Below are 24,135 nucleotides of genomic sequence, written 5' to 3' on the forward strand. Positions count from 1 at the left end.
TTCTTCAACAGTGTTATCACCCCAACAGGCTCAGGAAACCCTGGATAGTATTGCTCAGGGACTAGCGGTACGTTTCCAGACTCAAAGGAATGTCCCTCTGCGCGCAATCACACCCTCTTCAGATTATACCGAGGTTGATGCGGCAGAGCTCCTCTCAGTCCTGGCAATGATGCACCCTGCAGCTCCCGGGCAAGATGGTGTCACTGTTGGTATGATTAAAATTTTAGCCCAGGATTTCACAAGCAACCTCTTAGATATTGTCAATACTTCATTGAACAATGCATGGATTCCAAGCATTTGGAAGATGGCGAAAATTATTTTATTGAGGAAAGATGCTGGTAAAGGGTACGTTTTAGACAATATTCGGCCAATTGCACTAACTTCAAATTTAGTCAAATTAATTGAAAGGGTAGTGCACAGCCGTCTCACAAAACATGTTCAGGATGTTAATGGCCTCAGCCCAGCACAGATTGGCTTTCGTCGCGGATGCTCTATATGGACCGCGCATGTGGATCTTGAGAGTAGAATCCGGCTCTCGATACGCAGAAGAGAAGTTTCAGCTTTGGTAACTCTTGATGTAGCAAAGGCCTATGATAGTGTAGAACATACTATTTTACTTGACAGACTTGCGCAGTTACATCCTCCAACCTACATTTATGCATGGGTATCTGAATTTCTAAAGGACAGATACTTTTACTGCGCAGAGGGTACCCTACGTTCTAATACTTACCATCAATCAAGAGGAGTGCCGCAAGGCTCGGTACTATCACCGCTGCTTTTTAATATTTTGGTCAGTGACATCCCCATCCGTCCTGATATAACAGTTTTTGTGTATGCAGATGACATAGCTTTTTTCGCCTCGGCCACGGATATCCATTCGCTTTACCAGATTATGCAGGGATATTTGGATGCTCTTGGAGTTTGGTTGCACCGTATTAATTTATCCCTGAATGTTAACAAATGTGGCACACTGGTATTTCCTCCAGACACGCCTTTGTACATTTCATTAGCCCATCACTCTAATCTGATTCCACAAGTGGAATCTGTTACATATCTAGGTGTTACTTACCATCCAACCTTAGATTGGAGCCTTCATATCAAGAACAACGTGCGTAAAGGAGAACGCGCTCTAGGCCGGCTGACACGAATCGCCAATAAAAGGTTTGGGATGCGCCGCGACACATTATTGTTACTTTACAAAGCTTATGTAAGACCTATACTTGAATTTGGTTGCGTTTTGTTCTCTGGTAGCGCAAACTACAAGGTCCAACCCTTAATCTTACTGGAAAGGCGTGCTCTGCGTCTCTGCCTTGGGCTGCCAAAATCAGTTTCAAACGCCCTGCTTTATCTCGAAGCCAGTATGCCCGATTTAATTTCCCGCTTTCAAATACTCACGGTGCGAACTTTCCTCAGATCGTTGGACCCGATGACTAATGTCAGTACTCCTATTTTTGTGTCTCAGCAGGCCTTATTTTTTTACCATCATTGGCCACGATATAAAATGCCACAAATTACCTTAACGCAGAAACTTTTAACCCCGATTGGTGTTGATCTCAGTTCCTTGCAGTGGGTTGACCACACGCCGGCAGCAGTGGAATTCCATTTTGACCACATCTTCCCATCTCATGCGAAACTCATGCCCACAAACATTTTAAACGGCATTCTTTCTGGTCATATAGCGGAATTCCCCCATCATGTGGTGCTTTCTACTGATGCCTCCGTCAGTGGCCAAAAAGCTGCAGTTGGCATCTTTTCGCAGGATTTGGCATGGAGCTATTCTGTCCGCATCCCAGATTACATCCCCATATTCTTTGCGGAATTTTTGGCTCTTGGAATGGCCCTGCACAAAATTCCGTGTCATGTATCTCACGTGATCATCCTGGCTGATTGCTTGTCAGTTTTAGTCTCCCTTGAAACTTCCCAAAAAGATTTTTTGTGCCGCTTCCTGCGATGTTTTGTCCCGTCCACTTTAAAGGAGGTCCGTTTTGTCTGGATTCCTGGTCATGCAGGCATTCATTCCAACGAGGTGGCTGATTATTTAGCAAGGTCAGCCCTTGACGGGCCAGTAACGCATCCCGTCCCGAATTTCAGTCTGCTGGCGATCTCCAGGTTTCAGCGGTTCCAACACATATCAGCCAGGTTACGCGATCCCCTACTAAATACTGCTGATTATCAGCACTTAGCGTATAAATGGAACGTCCGTTCGTGTAACACCAGGCAGTGTGAGGTATCAATGACGCGACTGCGGTGCAGGATTCCCAGTTTAAATTTATACCTATGCAGATGTGGCTGGTCTCCAACAAACCTATGTGACTCATGCGGGGTCGTTGAATCTGTGGACCATTTCCTGCTCTACTGCCCAAAGTTCGCACTTCAGAGAAAGATTTACCTGGAGGTCCCTCTCTCCAGGCTAGGGCTCCCGTTATCTATGCCAGTGTTGTTATCGTTCGGAGCGAGCGCCAAAGGATTTGCTTTGAGTTCAATTTGTGGGAATCTACATGATTACATAATTGCAACTGGTAGGTTGATTTGCTAACTCCTTTAAAAATCTCGGGGTTTTTTTGGTTTTTGTTTTTTAATTATTATTATTCTCGCCAAAATGTTCTTTGTTATTTCACTTCAATTATTCTTCTGTCGTTTTTCATGAATACATTTTTCAAATTTCACGTTTAATCCTATGAAAATTTTCTTATGTATACCCCTACACCTTGGCCAATCCCCCCACGTGGGTATGTGCCATTATAATGAGGTGAAGAAGAAGAAGAAGAAGAAGAACCAGATGAGAAGGCTGAGGAAGTTCCGCCTCCAGCCAGGCCTGCTCCCCTGCTCCTCTCCCTACTTCGACGCCAATGGACGGGCCTCTAAAGCTCAAGCTCCCCGTCGTGTTTGTCTTCGGCGGCCCTGGCTGCGGCAAGGGTACCAAATGCGAGTAGATAGCGGCCAACTACGGCTTCACGCACATCTCTTCCGGTGACCTGCAGCGGGCGGAGGTGCAGTCCGGCAGCGACCTGGGCAAGGAGATGAACGAGATCATGACAAAGGGTGAGCTCGTCCCACTGGTCACGGTCTTGCAGCTGCTGAAAGGAGCAATGAGGAAGAGCGTGGCGACAGCCAAAGGTTCCTGATTGACGGTTACCCCAGGAACACCGAGCAGGGTGACCGCTTCGAGGCTGAGGTGTGCAAGTGCACCAACCTGCTCTATGTCGAAGTGAAGGACGAGACCATGAAGGAGCGGCTGCTGAAGCGGGGCGAGACGAGTGGCCGCGTGTACGACAACGAGGTCTGGGTGCGACGCGGCCTACAATCAACAGGACGTCCGCAGTCGTGGCCGAGTGTGATGCCGAGACAACAAAGACGAAGTCGTGATGAAAGAAGCAGGCGGAGGAAGACGAGGAAGTGGGATTAAAGAAAGGCTAGGCAATCGAGCGGACGCTCAGCTCAGCGCGTCTCGGTGTCTGTCTTTACATAAATTAAAAAAATTATATGTACTAGGAATAACATAAAATACGCTTTTGGACATTCGGTGGAATTTTATATGGAGTTAACCGGTTTAGTGACCAATTGCAATAATGTAATCATGAAGGTAGCCGCAAATAGTGCTTAACGGTAATCCCGTGGCGCTCGCGCCAAACGAGAGAAGAACTGGTAGGGGCGAAGGGAGTCCTAACCTCGAAAGAGGGACCTCCAAATACTGTTTTCTCTGAAATGCGAACCGCCGGCAAGAGAGGAGAAAATGGTCTATTGTTTCAACATCTCCGCATGAGTTACAAAGGTGTGTCGTAGCGAACCCGCATCTGCATAAGTACAAGTTGAGGTGGGGGATTCTGCATCGCAAAAGTGTCATGGACACTTTACACAGCCTCGACTTACACGATCGGACATTCCATGGGAACTTTAAATCTTGAAAATCCACGGTATTCAGCAGCGGATCACCCAAGCTGGCTGATATAAGTTGGAACCGCTTGAAACGGGAGGTCTCCAGCCGAATCAGGTGAGGTACGGGATAGATTACAAGGGCAGTGAGAGCTGACCTTGCCAATAAATCAGCCACCTCGTTGAAATAGATACCCGAATGACCAGGTACCCAGACAAAGCGGACCTCTCTCACTGTGGCGGAACAAAAAACCTCAGGGAACTATTCAATAGAGAGGTGCCGGAAGTTTGGAGAGAGACTAAAACTGAAAGGCAGCCTGCAAGGATAAGTACCCCTGCTTCATGGCTCGGAATTTCACGAAGAGCCAAACCAATAGCTAAAAACTCTGCAAAGAATACATGATGATTAGGATGATGTCCTCGGGTCGGAGTAAGGGCGTGCCGTCTTCTTCCTCTTTACGCATGGTTTCGCATCTACCATGCACCAAAAGCGGAACGAAATATGCGAGATTTGTTTCAAAATGTTACAAGTTGATGCAAAAAATTTTGCTGCGTAAGTTATACGCTGGAATGGCGTAATGCCTGCAACTGTTGCCGCAGCAGGTGTAAAAGAGAGGAGCTGCAGCCTTATTCCTCTGTATTTGCCGGTGCGCGATCTTCGGTACTGCGCATGCACCATGGGGCAGTGCACTCAATTCTCGTTTCGCGCCAAAAACTTTGAATTTTACTCTGAATGCAGCACAAGAGGTAGCGAACACTCTGAGCGTAATGATAAATTACTTGCGGGCTCGTAACTGTGTTTGAATTGTTGCGTTTAAACGTTGATATTTCCTCACAAATGTTTCAGAATGAAATCTAAAAGGCAACACACCCCCAGAGGGAAATGATAAATAATTTGTGTAACTTTTAATAGCGTGTTAAATAAATCTACAAGCAATAAAGCAGAAAGGGGATTTGAGCCGCGGTCTTACGCATTCAGTGACGCAGCGCTAATCCACTGCACCCCTGAAGCAACGGTGCCGGGTGCTTTTGATTGCGCTTTTATCAGTTCTCCCAAGCCGCCGCGGTGGCTCAGTGGTTATGGCGCTCGGCTGCTGACCCGAAAGGCGCGGGTTCGATCCCGGCCGCTGCGGTCGAATTTCGATGGAGGTGAAATTCTAGAGTCCCATGCACTGTGCAACGTCAGCGCACGTTAAAGAACCTCAGCTGGTCCATATATCCGGAGCCATTCACTACTGCGTCCCTCTTAGCCTGAGTCGCTTTCAGATGTTAAACCACCATAAAAACCGTTCTCCGAAATATTATTCTTTCTTCGCAATCGCTGAGTACACGAGATCGCGCCGGCGAATGTCAAGTCCCTCATTCTGAGCGCATCACTTATGCGCCGACGGTGGTGACAAGGGGACGAAGCTGTCATTTACCCCCTCGGAGTTGTCGATGTTGCCACTACGTGCAACCTTAGTCAAGAATGTCCAGCCCGCAGGTGTTCCTTTTCAATCGTGCGATGGAATGCTTATAAGGCAGCGCTTAGGGGCTGAAGCTCCACAGGGTCTGCTCACCCTCTATTCATTCATGCCATTGAGGTCCTGCTACATGGCTCAGCAACGTACCCTGTACACCAATGTGTGGAAGGCTGAAAAATTCCACATTACAGCCCCGACAGCCGACACTGCTGTGACCTGATTCAAGGAGCTGTTTTCAGGTTCCCTCAACTGACGGACGTTTTCGCGTTTGCCGACCTAGGCGCTGGCGGAGCACGAAGAAATTTCAGGTATGAAAAGTGCCAAGTCTCTGTCCAAAGAGTTTCGGATTTTTTTTAAACACTACATGTTCAGTGAATTTTCCATCGTTATTAATGCTTCAGTGAAGTGACAGCGGCACCAGAAAATTCTTTATCGAAGTTATAGGCGAAAAGACAATATGGTTGGGTAATCCATGACGTAAAACTCGAAGAAATTCGCATGGAGCTACTGAGAAGCTGTGGGCAGCTCAGGTTTCGGTGGTACTAAAGAAAAGAAGCTTAATCCATGAAGAGGGTTCGAAGTTTTCAGTCTCCATGTTCTGAAGATTCAGTGGGCTTATTTCAATGTTTACACCAGTACGCAATTTTCGTCTTTTTTTCTTTTTCAGAAGACATGACTTCCCATGTAAAAATCACCGGCTTTTTTCCTGTTATATGTGCGGCGCGCCCGTGCACTCAGCAGTTACACATGGTTTATATTGGTTTGTTCGTAAGCAATAGGAGTTGATGTACTATTAATTAACGCACAGAACGTTGAGTTATGAAATGTTTTCAATACGGAATGCTATTACAGTAAGAAATACAACAGTGTATAGAAGTGAAATGACTAGGCCGTAAGATAAAATAACAATGAGGACAATATAGCGCGGTTGGGCAAAATGGGAATTAAGTATATTGTCACGTTGTAGTGACGGCAGTCCAGCGGTCAGGAAGACACCAGAAAGACTTGTAAACGAAGCTCTTTATTTGGGCTGACTTGCGCGCTCAAAAGAACTGAATCACTCGGCGGCGGCGTAAGCAACAGGCGTGCTCGGCGGTCGTCGAACTACGAATGCCCGCCGCTCGCGGCATCGCTCAATTTAAAGCCGGCAAGGAAACTTCCAGATAACAAGACAAGATCATCTACAGAAATCTGGAAAAACCTAGATGCAGCCTTTCATGGCTGCGATCAGTCGAGATTAGTGTGGTCGCTTCTCGCGTCACGAACAAAAGTGATAACAACCCTTTCCTGCAGCTTTGAGCATGAATGAACAAACACTACAATGATACGTGGCATTACCCCCCTTCCCAAGAAGCATCGTCTCGATGCTTTTAAATGAAAATAAACACGGACAATGAAAACTTCGAGTCCTTTAGCGTTCATAATATGGCTTCAGGCGTACGACATGTACGACTTCCAGGCGTGTGCGGCGTCGCTGAGATGCTGTCGTGCCGTCGGGGATGACTTCATAGTCGAGGTCACCGATGCGACGAAGAACCTTGTACGGGCCAAAGTAGCGTCGCAGCAACTTTTCACTCAATCCACGGCGGCGAACTGGCGTCCATATCCAAACACGATCACCTGGCTTGTAATGCGTGTCTCGTCGGCGCAGATTGTAGCGTCGGGCGTCGGTGTGCTGCTGGTCTTGAATGCGAAGCCGCGCAAGTCTTCGGGCTTCCTCGGCGCGATGAAGGTAGGCGGCGACGTCGAGGTTGTCTTCGTCAGAAACGTGCGGGAGCATTGCGTCGAGTGTTGTCGTGGGCTTCCTGCCGTATACCAGCTGGAATGGGGTAAACCTGGTTGTCTCCTGGACGGCAGTATTATATGCGAAGATCACGTAGGGCAGAATGGAGTCCCACGTCTTGTGTTCGGCGTCGATGTACATGGAGAGCATGTCTGCGATGGTCTTGTTCAGACGCTCTGTGAGTCCGTTGGTTTGTGGATGATAGGCAGTTGTCCTCCGATGGCTTGTCTGGCTGTAGTTTAAAATGGCTTGCGTCAGCTCCGCTGTAAATGCCGTCCCTCTGTCTGTGATGAGCACTTCGGGGGCGCCGTGTCGCAGGAAAATTTGTTCGACACAAAATTTTGCGACTTCTGTTGCGGTACCATTAGGCAACGCTTTTGCTTCGGCGTATCGGGTCATGTAGTCGGTGGCCACGATGATCCACTTGTTACCTGATGATGAAGTCGGAAAGGGGCCGAGGAGGTCCATTCCTATTTGCTGAAAGGGCTTAGTTGCAGGTGGTATGGGGTTCAGGAGTCCGGCTGGTCTAGTCGGAGGCGTTTTGCGTCGCTGACACTCACGGCACGTTTTCACGTAATGGGAAACGTCGGTAGCTAGCCGCGGCCAATAGTACTTCTCCTGGATGCGGTGCAACGTGCGAGCAATCCCGAGATGCCCTGCAGTCGGCTCATCATGACATGCCTGCATAATTTCTTGCCTAAGATTCTTGGGCACGTCAAGAAGATGTACTGTCCTGTTGGGCGCGAAGTTCTTCTTCAGGAGGACATTATTGTGAAGGACAAAGGACGACAGTTGGCGCTTGAACCCCCGGGGAGGCGATGCGGTCTTGCCTTTCAAATAATCAACTAGGCTTTGCAACTCAGGATCCGAGCGCTGCTGCTGCGTGAAACTGCTGTCGCTTACCGGTCCTAGGAAAGCATCGTCGTCTTCCTCTTCCGGTGCTGCGTCTACGGGGGCTCGCGATAGGCAGTCGGGCATTCGTAGTTCGACGACCGCCGAGCACGCCTGTTGCTTACGCCGCCGCCGAGTGATTCAGTTCTTTTGAGGGCGCAAGTCAGCCCAAATAAAGAGCTTCGTTTACAAGTCTTTCTGGTGTCTTCCTGACCGCTTGACTGCCGTCACTACAACGTGACATCTGGTGGAGGTGCGGGGTGGCCTTTCATGTTCCGGACACCCCCAACAAGTCGTGACGCCAGCCCTCTGAGTCATCTACCGCAGGACCTGAGTCCAGTCCACCGCGCAAGCCGACGCCTGCAAGGGGACGCACCTGAGTTCGGGACCCTGCCGGACCCTACCCGGAAGCGAAAGGAAGTACCAACGTCCATCATGACCTTGCCCCAGACGACCACTCCAATCATTCTGCAGCAGCCCCGGGTGCCACCAACCTTCGACGCTTCGCCTGGCGCCGACCCCGAAGAATGGCTGGAGCAGTTCGACCGTGAGGCTGTCTTCAACAACTGGGACGATGCCATGAAATTTAGGTACGTCTTCTTCGCCCTGGAGGAACCAGCAAGAGTCTGGTTCGAGAATGAGGAAGCCAGCCTTGCCAACTGGGAAACCTTCACGGAACAGCTTTTGAAGACCTTCACAAACGTCGTGCGAAAGGAGAGAGCCCAGCAGCTGCTACAGTCTCGCATACAACACCCAAACGAGACCGTTGCAGTGTATACTGAGGAGATGAAGCGTCTCTTCCGGCGTGCCGACATGAACATGAAGGAAGAAGAGAAGGTGAAGTTGTTTATGCGAGCAGTTAAAGAGCAACTCTTTGCCGGCCTCGTCCGCAACCCACCGAAAACCGTCGCGGAATTCGTAGAAGAGGCATCCACAATGGAAAAAACCCTTGACGCCCGAGCCCGCCAATATGACCGCCAGCAGCGCGTCTTCTCAGCAAACTGCCTGGACACCGTTAACAACGATAACCTGCGGGAGGTTATCCGTCAAGTTGTGCGAGAAGAGCTCCAACGATTGCTGCCAACGGGAACGCAGCCGCAACTTTGATCGCTCACTGACGTCGTTCGGGACGAGGTTCAACAGGCCTTGGGTGTGGTGCCGACACCCACGCAGCCTCTGCAGCCCCCAGCCATGACTTACGCCGCAGCTGTGCGCCGTCCTGCCCCTCGACGACGGGACCCAAGCCCCTATCGCTCCCAGCCAGCTGCTCTGGACCGCCGCCCTCTCGCCCCAACCCGCCCGACCTACGAGCGTCGCACTCAGCCGAGGAAATGCGACGAGTGGAGAACTCCCGACCAGCGGCGCCCACTATGCTTTCACTGTGGCGAAGCCGGTCACGTCCTCCGCCACTGCCCATACAGAAGACTGGGCATCTGAGCGTTCTCTTACGACGCTCCACGACCCCGACCCGGCCAGCGGCCAGCCGAAATCGAGGAGTTTTTGCGCCGGGAAGGATGCTCATCGCCGAGCCGCCTGTCACGTTCTCCGTCGCCATCGTCACCACGCTTTGTATCTCCTAACCGAGGTTACGCCGTGCGTGGACGCTCCCCAGCCCCCGAAGGTTAAACTGAATAAAGCAGCCTCTGGAGGTGAGGTTGCTTCTAAGCGCAATGACAAAGATCCTCCATCGACGATTACTCAAGACCATACCTCGACTACGACGACAACACCGACGACGACAACACCGACGACGACAACACCGACGACGACGACGCGGCCAGACTTGAAGCTTTTACCGCTGCCCAGTGAAGTAACGTCGCAGTACGCCCACCGCAGCCTCGCTACTCGACGAAGCCGAGATCGGACACCGAAGACAACGTACAATACGAGAACGCGAACAAGTGACCTTGAAGTTACGGTCGACGGTCACGCGGTTACTGCCTTGGTGGACACGGGAGCTGACTACTCTGTCATGAGTGGCCGACTCGCTGTCCGACTCAGGAAGGTAACAACAGCCTGGGATGGCCCGCTGATCCGCACCGCAGGTGGCAACCTGGTTACGCCGTCAGGACGCTGCACCGCGAGAGTTACTGTAAATGGGAGAACCTATGCAACAACCTTCCTGATCCTACAGCAATGCTCGAGAGACGTGATTTTGGGAATGGACTTCCTGAACGAACATCGGGCGATCATAGACCTTCGATCTAAGTCGATCAAGCTTTCCACGGAAAAAGCCATACCTGTTGCGACGGGCGCGACTCATCACGTTGCCTTAAACGTCCTCGATGAAGCATTGTGCGTGCCGCCCCGATCAAGTGTTCTCGTCGGCATAGGTACTGGAGACATCGAAAATGCCGAAGGCGTTATCGAAGGGAACACCCAGTTACTCCTGGATCGAGGATTGGGCGTCGTGAGGGGAGTCGCCGAAATCCGAAATGTCCAAGCCCAGGTGTTGCTAACCAACTTCACCGAAGAATACCGGCATCTAAACAAAGGTACGACGATCGCTTTCCTCGACGAGCTGGCAGACATCAGAGACATATTTGCCCTACCCGACCAACCCGTAGAACCATCTGACCAAGGCCATCAACCAACGTTTCATAACAACCCTTTCCTGCAGCTTTGAGCATGAATGAACAAACACTACAATGATACGTGGCAATATGTTTGCACTTCGATTTCGGTTTCGGTTGGAGGCTCGGTCTAAGAGGGCAATGCATAGCGGCGTGTTCTGGATCCACTGGGCACGGGTGGAAGTTGGTGAAGACGACGATATCCAAAGCAAAGCGCGATAGACTGGCAGTCAAACACGCGGGATGTTTGGCTGTGGCGAAGACGTAGTGTCATTTGCGAGACTTCCGCATTTTCGTTCTTCGGTGGCATCAGCCTGAGCTGGCGGACCATTGTCGAGGGGCAGCATATCGCTTTGCGCGGACGTGTGAAGAACCGAACGAAAGGGCACTGTAACGGACTAGGAATGGTGGCTAATATTAACTCTATGGGTGGCTATGTGCCAAAGCGTTCTCTTGGGGTGAGACTCATGCAGTGAGTTTCACACTACCAGAGCTGGTGGCACGCATCGCTCTTCTTCTTTCGAGCTAAAACCGAGCCTGAGCTGCTTCATGACTCCAGGGCATCTGGAACTTACATTACTGGAAAAACCGCTAATTCAACCGGCGCCGTTTTCTCGCGCTATATTCTCAGCCTCCATGCTTCTTTATTTTTGTCTCATGGGAAGCGTAAGCATATAACACTAAGAACGGACTTAGACAACCACGTAGCACAGGAACAAAGCACGGGATGCATGGGCCCGAGATGGTTGGAGGGACATTCGCAATTTTCTAACCTTATAGGCAGTTTTAAGAACATGAAAGTGACGGTGGCGGACACTGCTTAATGCGTTTTACTTACTTCCGTTTTTAAAATAAAGATGACCGGCTGATCTGAATTACTTTTATGCATGCCGCCAATGCAAGAGTCGCACCTGTCAGCGCAGTCTCGCGCACTGTTAGAACGTTCGCCAGGTCCGAACAAAAAAAAAAGACCGCTGAAGAAAGCTCCGAGGGTTTGCGCTGTGCTGACCCTCGAACGCGCAGGACTACTCTTTAACAATTCAGTCTCAATAAGAGATTGACGCGATGCCACAAAAAGTTAGTAGCGCGTAGTCATGGCATATACTTTGATTGTTGGCACATTCTGATTATGACAGCACTGTTATGTGAACATCTGATTCTGCTGAGCTATTCTGCGGCAGGAAAGAGGCCTCCTCGCTTCCGCGGCTTCCCCGTATTGGGTGTGCTGCTCGTATATCATTCGGTGCCGACCGCGTAGTCGTGAGACGAAGGGGGGGGGGGGGGGGAGAGCGATATTCTCATACTGTATACCCCCTACACTAAGTGAAGGGGAGGTCAGTGCCCCCCTCGCTGTTCACGCCACTGATTGTGTTGTGTAATTAATGAGCGTGAACCGATGCGACCGACCCTGTGGACATTCGGCTCTTAAGCGGTGCCTTATAAGTACGAGGCGAGTTAGAAAAGTATCCGACCTTTGGCTGAAGAAAAAAACTGGCATAACTGGAGCGTTGGAAACCTAATAGCCTTCAAAGTAGTCTCCTTGGGACTCTACACACCTCTCCCAGCGGTGCTGCCATTGTTGGAAGTATTCCGAAAAGGCCTCTTTCGGAATGGAGTTTACCTCAGCTGTCGTTGCAGCCATTATGTCCTCTCTTGTCTGAAATCGCGCTCCTTTCAATGTCCTCTTGACTTTGGGAAACAGCCAGAAGTCGCAGAGGGCCATATCAGGAGAGTAAGGAGTCCTTTGAGCTACAGGAGTCTGGGTTTTCGCCAAAAAAGTCTGAATCAAGTGCGAGGAATGTGCAGGAGCATTGTCGTGATGGATGCGCCAATTTCCTGTTGACCGCAACTCCAGTCTCTTGCGCCGCACAGCACCATGTAGGTGACGGAGGACGTCCCTGTAGTATACTTTTGGTCAATGTTTACTTTGTGGGGTGCGTACACGTGGTGTGCCACACAGAGGGAGTCAAAGAAAGCTGTCAGCATCACTTTCACATTGCTGCACGCTTGGCGGGCCTTCTTTGGTCTCGGTGACATGAAATGCTTCCCCTGTGACGACTGGGATTTAGTTTCCGGGTCGTACCCGCACACCCAAGACTCGTCTCCAGTGATTATGGTGTTTATGAAGTCGGGGTCACTGTTTGTGGAATCTAGCATGTCCTGCGAGACTTCAACACGAAGGTGCTTTTGCTCCGCCGTGAGCAGCTTCGGCACGAATTTCACCGCAACTCTCTCCATGGCCAAATCTTCGGGGATAATGGAATGTGCAGAAAAACTGCTGATGTTCACCTGTTCCACAATTTCTCGGATAGTCACACGACGGTCCCGCATCACCACAGTGTTCAATTCGGCAATGACCTGGCCATTTCAGCATGTTGATGGCCGACCGGAGCGTGGCTCGCTTTCCGCCGATGTGCGGCCATCTTTAAACCAATTGTACCACTGTTTAATTTGTGTGCTGCTCATAGCATCTTCACCGAAAGCCGCACTGAATATTCCGAACAGTTTCCACTTGGTTGTCATCCCGTTTCTGGCAAAATTTGATGCAGTAGCGCTGCTCCTGTCGCTCCGCCATTTTCCTTGCAATAAAAAACCGACGAGAGCACTGCGCACTGCCTCACTCAAACGCTGCGTCCCAGCGACCGACGCTATCGGCAGGCCGGAAAATATTCGCACATGCGCACGAAGGTTCAAGGTCGGCTGGTGCAAGCGCGCTTGTTTCATATCCATCAAATGTTCGCAAAAAAAAAAATAAAGTCGGATACTTTTCTAACAGACCTCGTATTCCATCGCACGACTGAACAGGAAGCCCTGCGGGCTGGACATTTTTCACTGAGGTTGCACGTAGTGGCAACAACGACCACTCCGAGGGGTAAAAATGACTGCTCCGTCCTACCATCGGCGCAGAAGTGATACGCTCTGAATGAGGGACCTGACATTCGGCCGCGCGATCTCTTTTACTCTGCAATCGCGAAGAAAGGAGAATATTTGGGAGAACGCGTAACTGCACAATCAGGTGTGCCCGGCGTCGTTGCTTGAGGGGTGCAGTGGATTAGCGCTGCGTCATCGAATGCGTAAGACAGCGGCTCGAATCCCCATTATGCTACTATAGATTCCTTGTAGATTTAACACACAATTTAAAAATCATTTACCATTTTCCTCTAAGGGTGTGCTGCCTTTCAAGTTACATTCTGAAACATTTCTGAGCCAATATCATCGTTTAAACGCAACAATTCAAACCAACAGTTACATGCGTGCAAGTAATTTATCATTACGTTCGGAGTGTTCGCTACCTGTTATGTTGGATTCCGAGCAAAAATCGAAATGTTGATGTGAAATCGGAATTTTGTGCACTGCAGCATGGTACATGCGCGGTAAAGAAGATCGCGCACCGGCGAATGAATAAGGCTTGAGCTCCTCTCTCTTTTACGCCCAAAATATGTCACCTGCTGTGACGACAAGTAGAAAACATTGTACACTAATCCAGGGTATGCATTACGCTGCTGCTGGGCTCTGCTTCTCCTGGTGGTTCCGGAGTGTTCTTCATTGGTGAGGCCGTTCTACGTTGGGGGGTTTTGGCCAAGGCTTAGGTTAAAGTTAGGTTAATGTGAACCTGAGGGGGCGTTTCGCTGAGAGATGTCTTTGACCTCCCCAGGTAGAGGGTTGGCAGCTTGGTTTGCCAGCTTGCCAGCCCAAAGCCTGCCGCTTGAGTGCTTCCAAAAAAATGGCATTGAGACAATTCCTGTGGCTCTCGTCCCAATCAGTGAGGGGGCGATCAAAATGACAACACCCAAAGTTATTCAACAGGACCTAAGATCATTGACAGCCAACTATCTGCAGATATCTGAAGTGCGCCGATTTGGCCGTAGAGGCATTGTCTGCAAATCCTCCGATATCGCTTGTGTAGCAGACTTGCTGCAGTGCAAAATTTTCAGTTCACTACCGGTAAAAGCATTCATTCACGAGCAACTTGCATGCGTCAAGGGCATTGTACGCGGTGTGGACCCAGCATCTTTCCCGCAAGAAATTCTAGAAGAATTTCAGGATGCAGGAGTTGGAGTCCTTTCGGTATATCGGTGCAGTAGACAAGTAAACGGGTCACGTGTTGCTACTGAGTCGGTAATTACAACTTTTGCTGGCTCTTCCTGCCCTAATGAACTAAAAATCTGGCCGATTGTATACCGTGTAGACACTCTGCAACCGCGCTCACTTCAATGCACCAACTGTTGGCGGTTCGGGCATAGCGGAAAGCATGCAAGTCAGAGACCCGCTGCCGTTTGTGTGGCGAAGATCATGCTGCTGATAACTGCACCTCAGAGCAGCCTCATTGTTGCCTCTGCAGCAATAACCACCCAGCAGATGATGCCGACTGCGCAAAACGCAGTGAGGAGCGTAGCTTGTTAGACATTATCCAATGGAAGCGGTGCTCAAGAGCCGATGCTTACGCTCTTCTTAACAGGAAAAAGGATTCATACGCTAGTCGTGTGCGCGCTTCTGTTGGGGATATTGAGTCCAACTTGACTGCCTCCATTGCCACCACTGTAGAAAAAGCCCTTAACAATGTTGTTGACCGAATGCTAAACACATTTTCTGAGGCGTTGGCTCAGTTTATTGCAGTTCAATCTGTGTCACCATCTCCATCCGTTCAGGCAGCGAAGCCTGCGTCTGTTTCAGCTTGTGCAGCTACTGCTAGCAGCTCAGCATCACCTCCCGATGTTTCCCAGGTCTCACCTAACATCTCTCTTCCTAGCAATGCATGTTGCACCGATATCTGCACAACAGATGTCGAAATGTCGTGTCCTACGCAGAAGCGCCGTGCTTCCTCGTCACCATCTAAATCTAGTTCTCCTCAAATGAAAGCTAGAAAAGGACCACCAAAACTTGGTTAAGAAACGTGGTTATCACCTTATAAATCATTTTCAATGAAAAACTTTCGAATTTTGAGATTAGATCGAAATGCTGGTAGGGGAGGCGGATTGGTAATCATGCTTTCTAAACACATATTTCATCAGGCATCTATCTCTAAAAAAATTCTTCTCCCTGACTGTGAGCTTTTAGCGCTCAAAATTTCATTTCCGCAGTGTGCTGATATTACAAGTGCTAATACCTACTTTCCTTTAGGTGTACGCAGGACAGACTGCTTGGACAGCTTGGTGGCTGGCGCAAGCAGCGTAGTTATTGCGGGAGATTTTAATTCCCACCATAGTGAATGGGGAAGTCGCACTGATTCATGCGGCCAGCTTCTCTGGTCGTGGCTGTCTGCAAATGCTGTACGCTGCTGTAATTAAATAGATATAACATTTATGCGAGGTGGTGCTCGCTCAGCCATTGACTTAACATTATCAGCAGGTAGGCTAGAGGTGACTGATTGGTTGACAGAAGATTCGGGTACATCTAGTGACTACTTTCCTATAACTTTCACTATCCGGTTATCTCCGCACAAAAATAGTTGTGTAAACCATAAATCTGTCAATCACAATATTTATAAAAGTTTGATGTCCGCCTCACTTACCTCTATAGTCAGTACTAGCCGGGATGACAGAGCTCAGCAGACGGTTTCATTTTTGCAAAGTGCAGTAGACCATGCAATATTCACTGGAGCAAAATGGTGGTTTAACCTAGTTGGTACATCTTTAAAATTTCACCAGCGCTGCGACTAGGAACAAGAACAGCGAAGGAAGACACACTCACTGTGCCCGCAACACTGTGCCCGCAACAGCCTCTAATAAATAGCCGTCTCCCTGGTGGACACAAGAATGTGAGAAGGCCTATCGTTGCAGAAAAGTGGCTTTGAAGAGGCTATCCTGCTATCAGAGTCCAGCAAATTGGTTGAATTACAAATTTTTCTCTGCATCTTTCAAAAGAACAATTGCAAAAGCCAAGGAGGACTTTAACCAAAATTTGAACACTTATCTTTCAAATCCTCGTAATCGGAAGGTCCTGTATAGATTCATGGAACGTAACAAGAGTTCTCCAGTCCGTCACCTTACGTCTTCAACAGTATTATCACCACAACAGGCTCAGGAAAATCTGGATAGTATTGCTCAGGGACTAGCGGTACGTTTCCAGACTCAAAGAAACGTCCCTCTGCGTGCAATCACACCCTCTTCGGATTTTACCGAGGTTGACGCATCAGAGCTCCTCTCAGTCCTGGCAATGATGCATCCTGCAGCTCCCGGACAAGATGGTGTCACTGTTGGTATGATTAAAATTTTCGCCCGGGATTTCACAAGCAACCTCTTAGATATTGTCAATACTTCATTGAACAATGCATGGATTCCGAGCATTTGGAAGATAGCGAAAATTATTTTATTGAGGAAAGATGCAGGTAAAGGGTACGTCTTAGATAATATTCAGCCATTTGTGTTAACTTCAAATTTAGTCAACTTAATTGAAAGGGTAGTGCACAGTCGTCTCACAAAACATGTTCAGGATGTGAATGGCCTTAGCTCAGCACAGATTGGCTATCGTCGCGGATGCTCTATATGGACCGCGCATGTGGATCTAGAGAGTAGAATCCGGCTCTCGATGCGCAGAAGAGAAGTTTCAGCTTTGGTGACTCTTGATGTAGCAAAAGCCTATGATAGTATAGAACATAGTATTTTACTTAACAGACTTGCGCAGTTACATCCTCCCACCTACATTTATGCATGGATATCTGAATTTCTAAAGGACAGATACTTTTACTGCGCAGAGGGTACCCTATGTTCTAATACTTACCATCAATCAAGAGGAGTGCCGCAAGGTTCGGTGCTATCACCGCTGCTTTTTAATATTTTGGTCAGTGACATCCCCATCCGTCCTGATATAACAGTTTTTGTGTATGCAGATGACATAGCTTTTTTTCGCCTCGGACAGGTATATCCATTCCCTTTACCAGATTCTGCAGGGATATTTGGATGCTCTTGGAGTTTGGTTGCACCATATTAATTTATCCCTGAATGTTAACAAATGTGACATACTGGTATTTCCTCCAGACACGCCTTTGCACATTTCATTAGCCCATCACTCTAATCTGATTCCACAAGTGGAATCTGTTACATATCTAGGTGTTACTTACCATCCAACCTTAGATTAAAGCCTTCATATAAAGAACTTTAAGGCAGAATCAATCCAATATAAAGAACAACGTGCGTAAAGGAGAACGCGCTCTAGGCCGGGTGACACGAATCGCCAATAAAAGGTTTGGAATGCGCCGTGACACATCATTGTTACTATACAAAGCTTATGTAAGACCTATACTTGAATTCAGTTGCATTCTGTTCTCTGGTAGCGCTAACTACAAGGTTCAACCCTTAATCTTACTGGAAAGGTGTGCTCTACGTCTCTGCCTTGGTCTTCCAAAATCAGTTTCAAACGCCCTGCTTTATCTCGAAGCCAGTATGCCTGATTTAATTTCCCGCTTTCAAATACTTACGGTGCGAACTTTCCTCAGGTCGTTGGACCCGATGACTGATGTCAGTACTCCTATTTTTGTGTCTCAGCCGACCTTATTTTTTTACCATCATTGGCCACGATATCAAATGCCACAAATTACCTTAACGCAGAACCTTTTAACACCGATTGGTGTTGATCTCAGTTCTTTGCAGTGGGTTGACGACACGTCGGCAGCAGTGGGATTCCATTTTGACCACATCTTCCCATCTCATGCGAAACACATGTCCACAAACATTTTGAACGGTATTCTTTCTGGTCATATAGCGGAATTCCCCCATCATGTTCTTTCTACCGATGCCTCCGCCAGCTGCCAAAAAGCTGCTGTTGGCATCATTTCGCAGGATTTGGCATGGAGCTTTAGCAGCTAAAGTGGTGAAAGGCGAAAGCCTGAGTGCTGCTTTCTGCTACGCGATTATTCACTTCACATTCTGTTGGTGCATTAATTAACTGCCAATTAAAGACGCTTAAGTTTCGCCTTTAGGAGTGGAACGCGACAGCGTGTTGTAGCGCTGCCAGGGAGTCCACGGAACGCCACCACCAGTTCGGCGCGATGGGTTGCCCTTTGAATGCAACGCTTTTTGAGGAAAGGTTCTACGCCTTGCTCGTCAGTAAATTGGTTTTTGAGGAAAGGAAATGTATCTGTCTCTCATATCTCGGTGGGCACCTAAACCTCGCCGTAACGGGAAGGGAGGAAGATGGGAGTGAACGAAAACACCGTATTCACTAGACGTGCCTTTGTTCATTCCAAAGCATTGAGCTGGCATGGCGGAGAACTTCAATCAAACTGGTTCGCGTCTCAAGGTACCGGGCTGCTTAATAGGAGCCCGCCATAGCCCTAACTCAACACTGCATCCCCATCAAAACATCAAAATTCAGGGAGGCACACACATGCATCTAGGCACGGCAGCCAGCTTGGAGGTTCTTCGTGTGCAGCATAGTAGTAGTAGAAGGCCTTTATTCGGCCAAAATTTACAGGCCGAGCATGTCGACCGCCTGGGCGACCAGAAGTCGCCGTTCTTCCTCCCCTTCAGCGCCAAGCCAGTCGAGCCAGGTGGTGATGAATAAAGAAAGTGGGGGGTAGGAACCCGACTGCTGAGCAGCCGGGCAATAAAAGGCAATGGGCCAGGTCCGCATAGATACAGGGGCAGTTGGGACAGGAAGGGTCTGATCGATAGCGATAGAGAAAGAGGCGAGACGGGGTGATAACTGCATTCATTTGGATGTGCCGAAGAAGGCGAACCTCCGGCACCATGAGCGATGGATGAGGGGGAGGGTAAAGGCGTTTGTCTAGGCGGAGCTCGAGGTAGACCTCTTTTATGGTGCGGCGAAGGGTGAGTCTCCCACCGTCCTCCGAGGGCTTGGGCCAGGGGATCAACGGTGCCCGGAAAAGTGTGTCTCGGGCGAGCTGATGGACCAGCTCATTGCCGTCAATCCCTGAATGCCCAGGTACCCAGCGGAGGAAAACGATGGAAGGCTGCAATGCGGAGACCGCTCGTTCGACCTCCTGTTGGAGAGAAGGGGTTAGGGTGCGTTTCTGTATGTGGTGTATAGCGGCTTGTGAGTCTGAATAGACTGTGTACTCTTGAAGAGAGGGAAGGAGAGCACATGTCTGGAGGGCATGCGCAATGGCGAGGGCCTCGAGGGACAGTGCATCCGGAGGGTGTAGATACGGCCCGCTGGTGTGAGTTTCAGGAGCGGGGAGGTGGGGATGGTACAGGGCGTAGCCGCAGGAACCTCGAGGAGCCACGAAGGAGGCATCCGTATAGGCTACACCCTGGGTGTCAAAGAGAGGGGAATGGTGCTGCGCGGCCGCATGACGACGGCCGGCGTGCAGGACGGGGGACATGTTGGTCGGGAGGGGGAATATACGAAGATTGGGAGCCGGGGTAGGAATAGGAGAGGTAAAAGGGGCGATGGGAATGGGCGAGATACCCGCTTGAGTCAGTAACCACTGACCCTGACGGGTACGGGAAAGGCGGGCAAGCTGCGAGTCACGATGGAGAGAGAGAAGAGAACGGAGAGGATGAAAGAGGCCTGTGGCAAAGATCTTAGCGGTAGAGGTAGTGATAGGGAGGTTGCGAGCTGCCTTGTAGAGGCCCACAAGGGCAGTCTCGAGAGTGTTAAGTTGAGTCTGATTGAAGGAAATGTACGGTGCAAAGTACAAGACCTTGTTGAGGGCCAGCGCGTGGGCAACTCGGCACGCATGAGCCTCGTGGAGACCTGAGCGCCGAGTGACCACGCGCCGCAGGAGGTGAGTTACGGAGTGGCAGGTGGTGACAGCGTGGTGGAGGGCTTGCATGTTCTTGGCTGCATGCAAAGGAAAGCCAAGAACTTTGCACTGCGTGACGACAGGAATGGGAGAGCCAGAAAGGTGGAGAGAGACGAAGTGGTTGTGTGAGCGCTGGTATAAGGAATGGTTGAGAAGAAGGAGCTCGGATTTTTCAGGAGCAGGAGAGAGGCCAGCAGTGGTGAGAAAGGAGTCGATGAGATCTAGGCCACGTTGCAGGGTGTCCTGTACGTGACCGGGAGAGCCAGACGAACACCAGAGAGTGATGTCATCGGCGTAAAATATATGATGCAAGTCGGGAATTTCAGCTAACTGGGAGGCGAGAGCGGCCATAGCAAGATTGAAAAGGGTAGGAGAGAGAACAGCACCTTGAGGAGTGCCTCGGGTGAGGTTGTCGGGGTCGGACAGATAGGTGTCGACTCGAAAGCGAGCGACACGTTTAGAGAGGAATGAGCGGATATAACAGTACATGCGGGAGCCACAGTCTAGGGAGGCAAGTTGGGAAAGGATGTGGTCGTGGCAAACACCGTCGAAGGCCTTGTGAACATCGATGGTCACAAGTGCGTGAATTTGAGTCGGGGTAGGTGACAGAAACGTGTGCTAGAGAACCAGAAACATGTCCTGTGCACAGACGCGGCGTCGGAATCCGATGAGAGAATGAGGGAAGAACTCCCTCGTCTCGAGAAAATTAGAGAGGCGAGTCGGAGCCATTCGCTCAAGGGTCTTGCCAACACATGATGTCAGGGAGATTGGGCGGAGGTTAGAGAGAGAGGGTGGCTTGGCCGGCTTTGGAATCATAGAAATGAGGGAGGAGGTCCAGGAGCTGGACAGGCAGCCGCTGTCCCATGCCTCATTGTAGGTTTTAAGGAGGAATTTTTTGGCGCAGTCAGGAAGGTTGCGAAGTGTGGTGTATGTAATGGCATCCTCACCGGGAGCCGAGCGTGTAGCATTAGCAGCCAGAGCCGATTCGAGCTCCCGGAGAGTGAAGGATTGGTCCAGATCGGGGTTAGGTCCATCGCAGTACACCGGGTAGCAGGGTGCCAGAGGGGGCGGGAGATAGAGAGGCGAGCTGATCAAAAACATCGGAGGGAGTCCCTTGAGTGAGGGCTTTTGCTACAGTGGGAGCAAGGGCAGGCTTAGTGCCAAGGAGGGATTTGAAGAGAGACCATGTGGATCGCGAGTGCAATGCAGAGTCAAGACGGTCACAAAGAGCACTCCAACGAGAGTGCTCGAGTGAGGCGCAGTGGGCGACGATCTCGGCCCGCAGAGCAGTGATCCGGGAGGAAAGTTGGGAATTGTGGGGTTGGCAGCGGAAAGAGCGTTGAAGACGTTTACGGCGACGCCATAAACGGAGTAGGTGAGGATCTGGGTCTGGGACTGGGTGACAAGAGCGAACACGACGGCTACTGGACGTGAGCGCTGCAGTGATGCGCGACGTCCAGTCGTCGTAGCATTGAAAGGAGTCAGAGGCGAGATTAGCGCGGAAGGCGTGCCAGTCAGTATGAGTGACCGGTTGACATCGAGGGATGTGGGAAAGAGAGGTGGAAATGAGGATAAGAAAGTGGTCACTGAGAAGAGTTTCGGCTGTCACTTGCCAGTGAAATGAAAGTGAACCCCGAGAGAAAGTGAGATCGGTTGTCGTGGGGCGCTGTGAGGCAGTTTCCGCTCGAGTAGGGGAGCCAGGAGTATTGAGAAGGGTGAGGTGGCGTTCCTGGGCCAGACAGTGGAGGAGGCGGCCGGGTTTGAGGGTTTGAGGGTAGCCCCAGAGTGTGTGAGGGGCATTACAGTCACCACCAAAGAGGAGATGGGAGTTAGAAGGAAGAGAGTGAAGGAACTTGCCCAGGGCGGAAAATAAAGAGGAGGTGACAGGGGGGTTGTAGAAAGACAAAAGGGCGAGTGAGACGCGAGAAGAAGGGTGGTAATAGACCACACCAACTAAATATTTAAGATGGACGGAGGGGATATCAAGCGGCTCCACGAGCACGTCTCTACGTACATAAATAGACGCAATTGGTGTGGCCGTAGTAGCATGGTAGGCGCGGTTGCCTGGGACAGTGCGGGCCGTTCGGGTCTCCTGGAGAAGAAGAAAATGGGGCAGGGATGGGCGGGCGAGTAGATACTGGTGGAGGAGGGTCTTATTATGGCACAGATTTCGGAAGTTCCACTGCACAATCTCGAGGTCCTCGCCAAAAGCCATTATGATAGTGTAGAGGTAGAAGCTCGTGAGGGTACGCGTTCCTTCTTTTTGGCCGGGGGCAGTGACTCTAGCAGGGATTGGAGCGCAGAAGTGAAGGATTCTAATTGTTTGGATTGTGCTTGGAGGGTGGTAAGAATCTGCAGAACCAATGTCTCTAGCTGAACCTAAAGTCACTGGAACTCTGAAAGTACCGCAGCTGTTTTCTCTTCGCCGCCGCGCCGCCTATTGGCCAGTTGCGATCACGTGATTAGGCGCCTCCATAGATGGTCCACTCGCTCTATGAGCCGACGGGGCGCAGTGCTTCCGATGGGGTTGGACTGCGTGTTTTACGAAGTAGCACGTTCAGTATGGCATCTGTGTGCGTGTGTGTCTGTCTGCGTGCGTGCGTGTGTCTGTGTGCGTGTGCGCGCGCGTGTCTGTGCCTCTATCTGAGCGTATGTCTGCGTGCGTGTGCGTGTCTCTGTGCGCGCGCCTGTATCTGTGTGCGCGCAGTGTGCTGCGCGCGCGTTTGTCTGTGTACGTGCGTGTGTCTATGTATGCGTGTCTCTGTCAGTGCATGTGTCTGCGTGCGTATCTGTGCACTGCGTGTGTCTGTGTATGCGTGTCTGTCATTGCGTGTGTCTGCGTGCGCATCTGTGCACCGTGTGTGTCTGTGTGCGTGCGTGTGTCTGTGTATGCGTGTCTATGTCAGTGCGTGTGTCTGCGTGCGTATCTGTGCACCGCGTGTGTCTGTGTATGCGTGTCTCTGTCAGTGCGTGTGTCTGCGTGCGTATCTGTGCACCGCGTGTGTCTGTGTATGCGTGTCTGTCAGTGCGTGTGTATGCGTGCGCATCTGTGCACCGCGTGTGTCTGTGTGCGTGCGTGTGTCTGTGTATGCGTGTGTATGCGTGCGTATGTGTGCGCGAGTGTCCTTGTGCACCGCGTGTGTCTGTGTGCATGCGTGTGTCTGTGTATGCGTGTCTCTGTCAGTGCGTGTGTCTGCGTGCGCATCTGTGCACCGCGTGTGTCTGTGTGCGTGCATGTATGTGTATGCGTGTCTGTCAGTGCGTATCTGTGTGCGCGCGTGTCTTTGTGCACCGCGTGTGTCTGTGTGCGTGCGTATGCGTGTCTCTGTGCGTCGTGTGTCTGTGTGAGTGTGACAGCTATAAATGTCTTCGGAGACGTTGCTTTACGAGATTTAGGAGAGATCGTCGACTTTAGGATCGCCCAACTGCCTCCGACCGGCTACTGACCACACGGAGGGAAGAACAGGCGGCAGGAAACAGTAAGCGTAAAGGGAACGTTTTATACGCAGCAGACTTCCAAGTGAACCGATTTACTAAACATTTTGCTATATCTCGCTGGTATGTACGCAGCCTGCCGGCTTTAAAGTTTTCCGGGTCCCGAAAACAAGCATTTGCGAGCTTCTCGCGGAAGCGATAGGACAAGCCTGCTTCTTGCGTTGTTAGCTCACACCCGTGGGCTCAAGAATACGAGAGGCTGCGCAGCTGTCGTGCAGCGCTTTCAAGGTTTTCGAAACCCTCACCTCATCTAAGCTCTCAATCATGAATACTTTCATTAATTTTTGCGCAAAACCGATGAACAAGGCCGCCGCAAGGGAGACTTTCTTCGCCTAGCAGACGACGCGCTCG

At 50.4% G+C, this 24,135-nt stretch overlaps 1 pseudogene; it reads left to right on the plus strand.

The window, feature by feature from the left end:
* The first annotated feature begins 2,849 nt into the window (after positions 1-2,849).
* LOC149370258 (adenylate kinase isoenzyme 1 pseudogene) lies at positions 2,850-3,406 on the plus strand (annotated as a pseudogene).
* Positions 3,407-24,135: the final 20,729 nt, after the last annotated feature.

The sequence above is a fragment of the Amblyomma mixtum genome, chromosome 1, assembly GCF_055824585.1.
Source record: "Amblyomma mixtum isolate Tamu chromosome 1, ASM5582458v1, whole genome shotgun sequence".
Lineage (NCBI taxonomy): Eukaryota > Metazoa > Arthropoda > Arachnida > Ixodida > Ixodidae > Amblyomma > Amblyomma mixtum.